Raw genomic sequence first — 8,432 nt, 5'->3', positions numbered from 1 at the left:
GAAAACAAGAAGGGGTTGCTATCCTAATATCTGACAAGGTAGACTGCAGTCCAACATTAGTCAGGAAAGATAAGGAAGGTCATTTTATATTGATTAAAGGCACACTCCAACAGGAGGACATTACAATCCTAAGCATATATGCACCTAACATGGGGGCTCCCAAATTCATCAAACAAGTGCTATTAGAACTAAGGTCACCGATAACACCAAACATAGTTGTAGTGGGTGACTTCAAAACCCCACTCTCATCAATTGACAGGTCATACCAGCAAAAAATAAACAGAGAAGCAACTGGATTAAATGAGGTCATAGAACAAATGGACCTAACAGATATATACAGGACATTTCATCCAAATGCTGCAGAATACACATTCTTCTCAGCAGCACATGGAACCTTCTCTAAAATACACCATATATTAGGACACAAAGCAAATCTTAACAAATAAAGGAAAATTGAAATAATTCCTTGCATTCTATCTGATTACAATGGGATCAAACTACAAATCAATAGCAGAAAAAGCTATAGAGCATACACAAAATCATGGAAACTAAACAATACACTACTAAATGATGAATGGGTCAATGAAGAAATCAAGAAGGAAATCAAAAAATTCACAGAGTCAAATGATAATGAGAACACAACATACCAAAACCTTTGGGACACAATGAAGGCAGTCCTAAGAGGGAAATTTATAGATTTAAGTGCCTATATTAAGAAATTAGAGGGCTGGACAAGCGCCATCTTCTCAGAAAGCTCTGTGCCATGAGAGTGAAGTGGAGGAAGAAGCAAATGCGCAGACTGAAGCGCAAGCGGAGAAAGATGAGGCAGAGGTCCAAGTGAGCGGCGCGAGCCCCCGCGCGAGCTGGAACGAGGAGGGCTGCAGGCTGGGGACGCCGGGCGCTGGAACTGCGCGCCTGCGACGACTAGCCGTGTCCCGCATCTGGGGCTTCCACCGCGTGATCCGCCGGGAGCCGCGATGGGCTTGGGCCTGGCCTACGACCGACGCGGTCCCAGTTGATGGCTTTGACCTGGACCTCTGGCACTCTGGACTGGTTCTGTTCTCGTTTGTGGCCAAGTGTAACTCCTGTACAATAAACCACCTCTTTCGCTCCCGGCTGGAGAATAAAAAAAAAAAAAAAGAAAGAAAGAAATTAGAGGGCTGGAGAGATGGCTTAGTGGTTAAGCGCTTGCCTATGAAGCCTAAGGACCCCAGTTCGAGGCTCAATTCCCCAGGACACATGTTAGCCAGATGCACAAGGTGGTACATACATCTGGAGTTCGTTTGCAGTGGCTGGAGGCCCTGACATGCCCATTCTCTCTCTCTCTCTCTCCCTCTTTGTGTCTGTCACTCTCAAATAAATAAATAAAAACAAACAAAATATTTTAAAAAATTAGAAAGGTCTCAAGTAAACAACCTAATGCTTCACCTTAAAGCCTTGGAAAAAGAAGAACAAGGCAAACCAAAAATCAGCACATAAGAAGAAATAATACAGATAAGTTAATGAAATAGAAGTAAAAAAAAATCCAAAGAATCAATGAAACAGAGTCAGTTCTTGGGAGAAAGGATAAACAAGATTGATAAACCCTTAGCAAATATTACCAAATGAAAGAGAAAAGAGACACAAAATAAAATTAGAGATGAAAAAACAGCATCACAACAGATACCAGAGAAATTCAAAAAATCACAGGGATATACTATAAGAATATATACTCCACTAAGTTTGAAAATCTGAAAGAAATGGATGATTTCCTTGATTTATACGACCTACCTAAATTAAATCAAGATGAGATTAGTCACTTAAATAGACCTATAGCAAGTATGGAGATCCAAGCAGTTATCAAAAATCTCCAACTAAAAAAAGTCCAGGCCCAGATAGATTCATTGGTGAATTTTACCAGACCTTCATGGAAGAACTAACACCAATGCTTCTTAAACTTTTCCATAGAATAGAAAAAGAAGGAATCCTATCAAATTCCTACAAAGTCAGCATCACCCTGATACCAAAACCAGGCAGATAGAACACAAAAAGAAAATTACAGACCAATATCCCTCATGAACATAGATACAAAAATTCTCAATAAAATATTGGCAAACAGAATACAAGAATATATCAGAAAGATCATTACCCTGACCAAGTAGGCTTTATCCCAGAGATGCAGGGATGGTTCAACATATGTAAATCTATAAATGTAATATATTACATAAACGGGTTGAAGGACAAATATCACATGATCATGTCATTAGATGCAGAGAAAGCATTTGACAAAATTAAACACCCCTTCATGATAAAAGTCCTGCAGACATTGGGAATAGAAGAAACCTATGTCAACATAATAAAGCCTATTTATAACAAGCCTACAGCCAACCTATTACTAAATGGAGAAATACCTGAAGCTTTTCCACTAAAACCAGGAACAAGACAAGGGTGTCCACTGTCCCCACTTTTATTTAATATAATACTGGAAGTCTTAGACATAGCAATAAGGCAAGAGACACACATAAAAGGGATACAAATTGGAAAGGAAGAGATCAAATTATCATCATTTGCAGATGACATGATTCTATACATGAAGAACCCTACAGACTCTACCAGCAAACTGTTAGAACTGATAAATACCTATAGCCATATAGCAGGATACAAAATAAACATGCAGAAATCATTAGCCTTCCTATATGCTAACAACAAACACAGAGGATGAAATCAGAGAATCACTCCCATTCACAATAGCATAAAAAAAGTATCTTGGAATAAACCTAACTAAGGAAGTGAAGGATCTCTACAATGAAAATTTAAACACTTTAAACATTTTAAAACACTCAAATGAGAAATTGTAGAAGATACAATGAAATGGAAAGACATCCCTTGTTCTTGGATCAGAAGAATCAATATTGTGAAAATGGTAATCTTACCAAAAGCAATCTACACAGTTACTGCAATCCTTATCAAAATTCCAATGGTATTCTTCATGGAAATAGAAAAAACAATCCAAAAATTCATTTGGAAGCACAAAAAAATCTTGAATATCTAAAGCAATATTGAGCAATGAAAACAAGGCTGGTGGTATCACCATACCTGACTTAACCTATACTACAGAGCCATAGTTACAAAAACAGCATGGTACTGGCACAAAAGCAGACATGTAGATCAATGGAACCGAATAGAGGACCCAGATGCAAGTCCAGGTTGCTATAGTTACCTGATATTTGACAAAAAATGCAAAAATACTCATTGGAGAAAAGACAGCCTCTTCAGTAAATGGTGCTGGGAAAACTGGATATGGATCTGTAGAAGGAAGAAAATAGATCCTCTCTGTCTCCATGCACAAGAATTAAGTCCAAATGGATCAAAGACCTTAATATCAGACCTGACATTCTGAAACTGCTAAAGGAAAATTAGGGGCAACCCTTCAACATATTGGTCTTGGCAAAGACTTTCTGAATATAACCCCAATTGCTCAGGCAATAAAACCACAGATTAACCACTGGGACCTCATGAAGTTACAAAGATTTTGTATGGCAAAGGACACTGTGAATAAAAGCAAAGAGGCAACCTACAGAATAGGAAAAAATCTTTGCCAGCTATACATCTGATAGAGGATTAATATCTAGGGTATACAAAGAACTCGAAAAATTAAATAATAAGAAATAAAACAAGCCAATTAAAAAATGGGCAATGGAACTAAATAGAGAGTTCTCAAAAGAAGAAATACAGATGGCATATAAACATCTAAAAAAATGTTCTACATCCCTAGTCATCATGGAAATGCAGATTTAAAACTATGTTGAGATTCCATCTCACTCCTGTCAGATTGGCTACCATCATGAAAACAAATGGCCATAAATGCTGGTGAGGATGTGGAAAAAGAGGAACCCTTCTACACTGTTGGTGGGAATGTAATCTGGTCCAGCCATTGTGGAAATCAGTGTGAAGTTTCCTGAGACATTTAAAATAGATCTACCATATAACCCAGCTATAGCACTCTTAGGCATATATCCTGAGGACTCATCTCACTACATTAGAAATACTTACTTAACCATGTTTGTTGCTACTCTATTCACAATCGCTGGGAAATGGAACCAGCCTAGATGTCCCTCAACAGATGGGCGGATATGAAATGGGGCACATTTACACAATGGAGTTCTACTCTGCAGTAAAGAAAAATGAAGTTATGAAATTTGCAGGAAAATGGATGGATCTGGAAAGGTTTATACTAAGTGAGGTAACCCAGGCCCAGGAAGCCAAATGTCACGTTATCTCATATGTGGATCTTAGCTATAGATGATTGAACTTCTGTGTGAGTAGGAAGAAAACTCAGCAGCAGAGGCCAGTAAGTAAGAAAGGAGATATAAAGGGAATAGAAAGGAAGGGATGGGGGTACTTAATTGGATGGTATTGTATATATGTAAGCAGAAGAATAGATTAATGGGGATGAAAAGGCCCAAGAGAGATCAGGGGAAGAGATTGAGTAAAGGAAAGGTGGGGATTGGGCTAATCAAAATCTAAGAGGATATAAATAAATCATATGGATACTTACTTTTTTGGACAATGGAGGACTCAGGAGCTGTAGATTGTTACTATAAAATTTTCAGTGCCAGGGATGGGGTACCTTCCAGTGAGTTGTTGGCCAGGGTGGTCCCTGATGCCTCCAAAACATTATAGGATATTGCCGAGGCCCTTGGTTTCCCACCAGGAATAGATGATAAGACCCTATTGCTGAAGACTCCACATACTTGGACTGCAAGGTCACTGAGAAATCCTGCTGGAACTGAGTTGATAACTTCCTCCCTGCAGACCAGCTGAAAGAAATCTAGAAGAAGCCATTCTGCATGCAGTTCAATAGGAGAAAGAGAAATCACCAGTGAAGATACTTGTAGTGGACACTGCAAACCTTATATGTAGTCAGCCAGGCCAAATGAGCCAACGGGTGCAACAGTGGCACGTCTGTCATGGTGGAATCCAAGTGCCCTCTAATTGGACTGGAGGCCCGCTCCATGGGAGGGAATACATCCCTGATACTGAAAACCTAAAACAGATTGTCATGAGCCCTAGGGGTGTAACATCTGCTGCTTTCTGGCTAAATGTGTATACTATGCTCATCAAACTGCCCAGTAAGCACTTCTCTTAATGTTCATACCCATATATTAATGCTATGCTCACTTTTTCATTAGAAAACTTTCTCTTTTCAGATGGCAGTGACCTTGGGATGACTCAGAAGGCAGTATGGTGCTGAGAAGTGACAGAGGAGTGCTTAGTACTGAAATATCTCTATCACACCTTCCAAGGCTCAGGGTCCATTGCTTAAGAGGTGGTGGTGGAAAGGATATAAGAGTCAAAGGAAGGGTAGGACTCCTTACAACATGATTCTTCAGACACAAAATGGCCTGGATATCCATGACCTCCTAGTGCCTGACACTACCTACACAAGACCATCATAATAGGAGGAAAAGATGATGACATCAAAATTAAAGAGAGACTGATTGAGAGCGGGAGGGAATATGATGGAGAGTGGAGTTTCAAAGGGGAAAGTGGGGGGAGGGAGGGAATCACCATGGGATATTGTTTACAATCATGGAAGTTGTTAATTATAAAAATTTAAAAAAGAAGGACAAAGCAGAGAGAGAGAAAAAAATTAAAAATAGAGCATGGTAGCACATACCTTTAATCCCACCACTCAGGAGGCAGAGGCATGAGGACTGCTGTGAGTTTGAGGCCACCCTGAGACTACATAGTGAATTCCAGGTCAGTGTGGGCTAGAGGTAGGCCTTACCTCAAACAAACGAACAAACAAAAAAAAAAAAAAAAAAAAAAGGACAGAAAAGTACACATAGATAGGAATCTGGTTTGGTTGCTCATGCCTGTCATCTCAGCACTTTGGAGGCTGAGGGAAGAGAATGGCTCCAAATTAACGGCCGGTGGGGGTGAAAAAAAACTTAAGAAGTGGAAACGGTGTTTGCAGTGCTATGCATAGAGAAGAAACTCAAACAGAAAATGAGGGAGGTTGGCCAGGATATATAGGTGAGGAAGCTACTGTTTCTGGGTTGGGCAGAGCCACTGAGCTTTGACAGAGGAAAATCAGGCACACAGAGATCAAGATGATGGGCATCCTAGATTGGGAGGGCACAGTATGCACAATAGCCCAGAGGAGGGGAGTTACCGTGTGTGTGTGTGTGTGTGTGTGTGTGTGTGTGTGTGTGTGTTTGAAGAAACCCAGGGAAGAGGAGGTCTGGGGGCTGTCTGCAACAGAGTGATCCTCCTACCTGGGCCTCTGAGTGCTGGGATTAAAGGCATGCAACACCACACCAGGCTAAAACATGTATACATATACATATATATTTGGGAGAGAGAGAGAAAGAATAGATAGAGAGAGAATGGGGACACCAGGGTCTCTAGCCAATGCAAACAAATTCCAGTCACATGTGCCACCTTGGGCATCTGATTTTATATGGGTACTGGGGCATCAAACCCTGGGCTGTCAGGCTTTGCAAACAAACATCTTTAACTGAAGAGCCATCTTTCCAGACCAGACCCTTGGAGGGGTCTTAAAGTTCTAGGCAGGTGTACTACGACTCAGCTATGCTCCCAACCCCAAAGGGGAGTCTTAAAAATTCTAGAATGGCCGGTCATGGTGGCACATGCCTTTAATCCCAGCACTTGGCAGGCAGAAGTAGGAGGATCACCGTTGAGTTCAAGGCCACCCTTGAGACTACATAGTGAACTCCAGGTCAGCCTAGGCTAGAGAAAGACCCTACCTTAAAAAAAAAAAAAAAAAAATTATAGAGTGTTCTCTTAGATGTCATAGGAGAAGGGACTGGAGGATGGTGGCTCTGATTATATATGGGGAAAATGGGATAGGTTAGAATGAGGCTTGTGACCCATGCAGTCCTGACCCTAGAGACAGGTAGGGACTTGCGCAGAAGGCCTGAAGCTGGGCCAGAATGTCCCTCTGAGGACAAGGTACTTGAACTGTAGTGGAGATCTCCAGTTCCTACAGTGCCTGTAAGTCCTTCTCCCAGCAAGAAAGCAGGAACAGGAAAAGCTCCGGAGGACAGGGTGGGAGAGGACTCGCACCAGCAGGAAGGAAGGCCCAGCAGGCTGTCCTGCCCACCTGCTTCCTGAAACCTGTCCCAAGAGAACAAAGTATGAATTTGTTGACAGGGCAAGGCTCCTGGGCCAGCCCTGAGGGCAGACCCTCTGTTATACTCCCAGAATAGGGCCTCATGCACATGGGTGGCTGAAGCAGGAGGATTGTCAGTTTGAGGCCATCCTCAGTTACAAAAGGTTGAGGCAGATGGATGTAGGTTGGAATCCCTGCTTCATTTCAGGAGAGGTACTGGAAGGAGGATTTAATAAATATTCAAATTCTAGACGTGTGTGGTGGCACACACCTTTAGTCCCAATGCTTGGGAGGCAGAGGCAGGAGGATCACTGTGAATTTGAGGACAGCCTGAGACTACATTGTTAATTCCAGATTAGCCCAGGCTAGAGTGAAACCCTACCTTGAAAAAAACAATTCAAATCCCAATATTAGCTGGGCATGGTAGTGCATGCCTTTAATTGCAACACTCTAGAGTCAGAGGTAGGATGATTGCCTTGCATTCGAGGCTGCCCTGAGACTACTACAAAGTGAATTCCAGGTCAGCCTGGGCTAGAGCAAAACCCTACCTTGATAAACCACACACACACACACACACACACACAGAGCCAAAATCCAAAAGAAAATATTTTATAAAAAAGTAGCTTTTTCCCTTTTCCCCCTAATTATCTGACACTTCAAGCTACTTCAGGGATGAAAGGGGACCCTGGATGGGTCAATCATACTTTTTCTTTTTCTTTTTGTTTTTAATTAACTTTATTTATTTCAAGCAGAGAGAAAGATGGGCTGTTGAGATGAGTTAGTGATTAAAGTAGTCACCTGCGAAGCCTAAGGATCCAGGTTTGATTCCCCAGAACTCACATAAAGCCAGGTGCACGTGGTGGCACATGCGTCTGGAGTTCTTAGGAAAAAAAAAGTAGGGGAGAGAGATAGAGAAAGAATGGGTGTGCTAGGGCTTATAGCCAGTACAAACAAACTCCAGAGGTGTGTGGCACCTTGTGCATCTGGCTTACATGGGACCTGGAGAATCAAACCTGGGTTCTTAGGTTTTTCAGGCAAGTGCCTTAACCACTAAGCCATCTCTCTAGCCCTTAAGGTTTTTATTATTTTATTTATTTGAGAGAGAGAGAGAGAGAGAGAGAGAGAGAGAGAGAGAGAGAGAAAGAGAAATTGGCAGAGAAAGAGAGAGAGAAAGGGAGAGAGAATGGGTACACCAAGGCCTCTTGCCAGTGCAAATGAACTTAAAACACATGCATCACTTTATGCATCTGGCTTTACATGGGTACTGGGGAAATAGCTCAATGGTTAAATGGACTTGTAAAGTCTGCTGGCCTGG

The 8,432-nt window shown here is 41.6% G+C and overlaps 1 protein-coding gene across 1 annotated transcript in view; it reads right to left on the bottom strand.

Moving 5' to 3' along the window:
* Positions 1 to 1,000: 1,000 nt before the first annotated feature.
* The window catches only part of Sugp2 (SURP and G-patch domain containing 2), an 88,663-nt gene continuing 81,231 nt past the window's right edge, over positions 1,001 to 8,432 (bottom strand). Inside the window, exon 11 of the mRNA XM_045147804.1 lies at positions 1,001 to 1,116. The gene's annotated coding sequence lies outside the window, so the exon portion shown is untranslated. The remainder of the gene's footprint in view (positions 1,117 to 8,432) is intronic.

The sequence above is a fragment of the Jaculus jaculus genome, chromosome 1, assembly GCF_020740685.1.
Source record: "Jaculus jaculus isolate mJacJac1 chromosome 1, mJacJac1.mat.Y.cur, whole genome shotgun sequence".
In the NCBI taxonomy this organism is placed as follows: domain Eukaryota; kingdom Metazoa; phylum Chordata; class Mammalia; order Rodentia; family Dipodidae; genus Jaculus; species Jaculus jaculus.
This window is presented reverse-complemented; position numbering and strand designations above follow the sequence as displayed.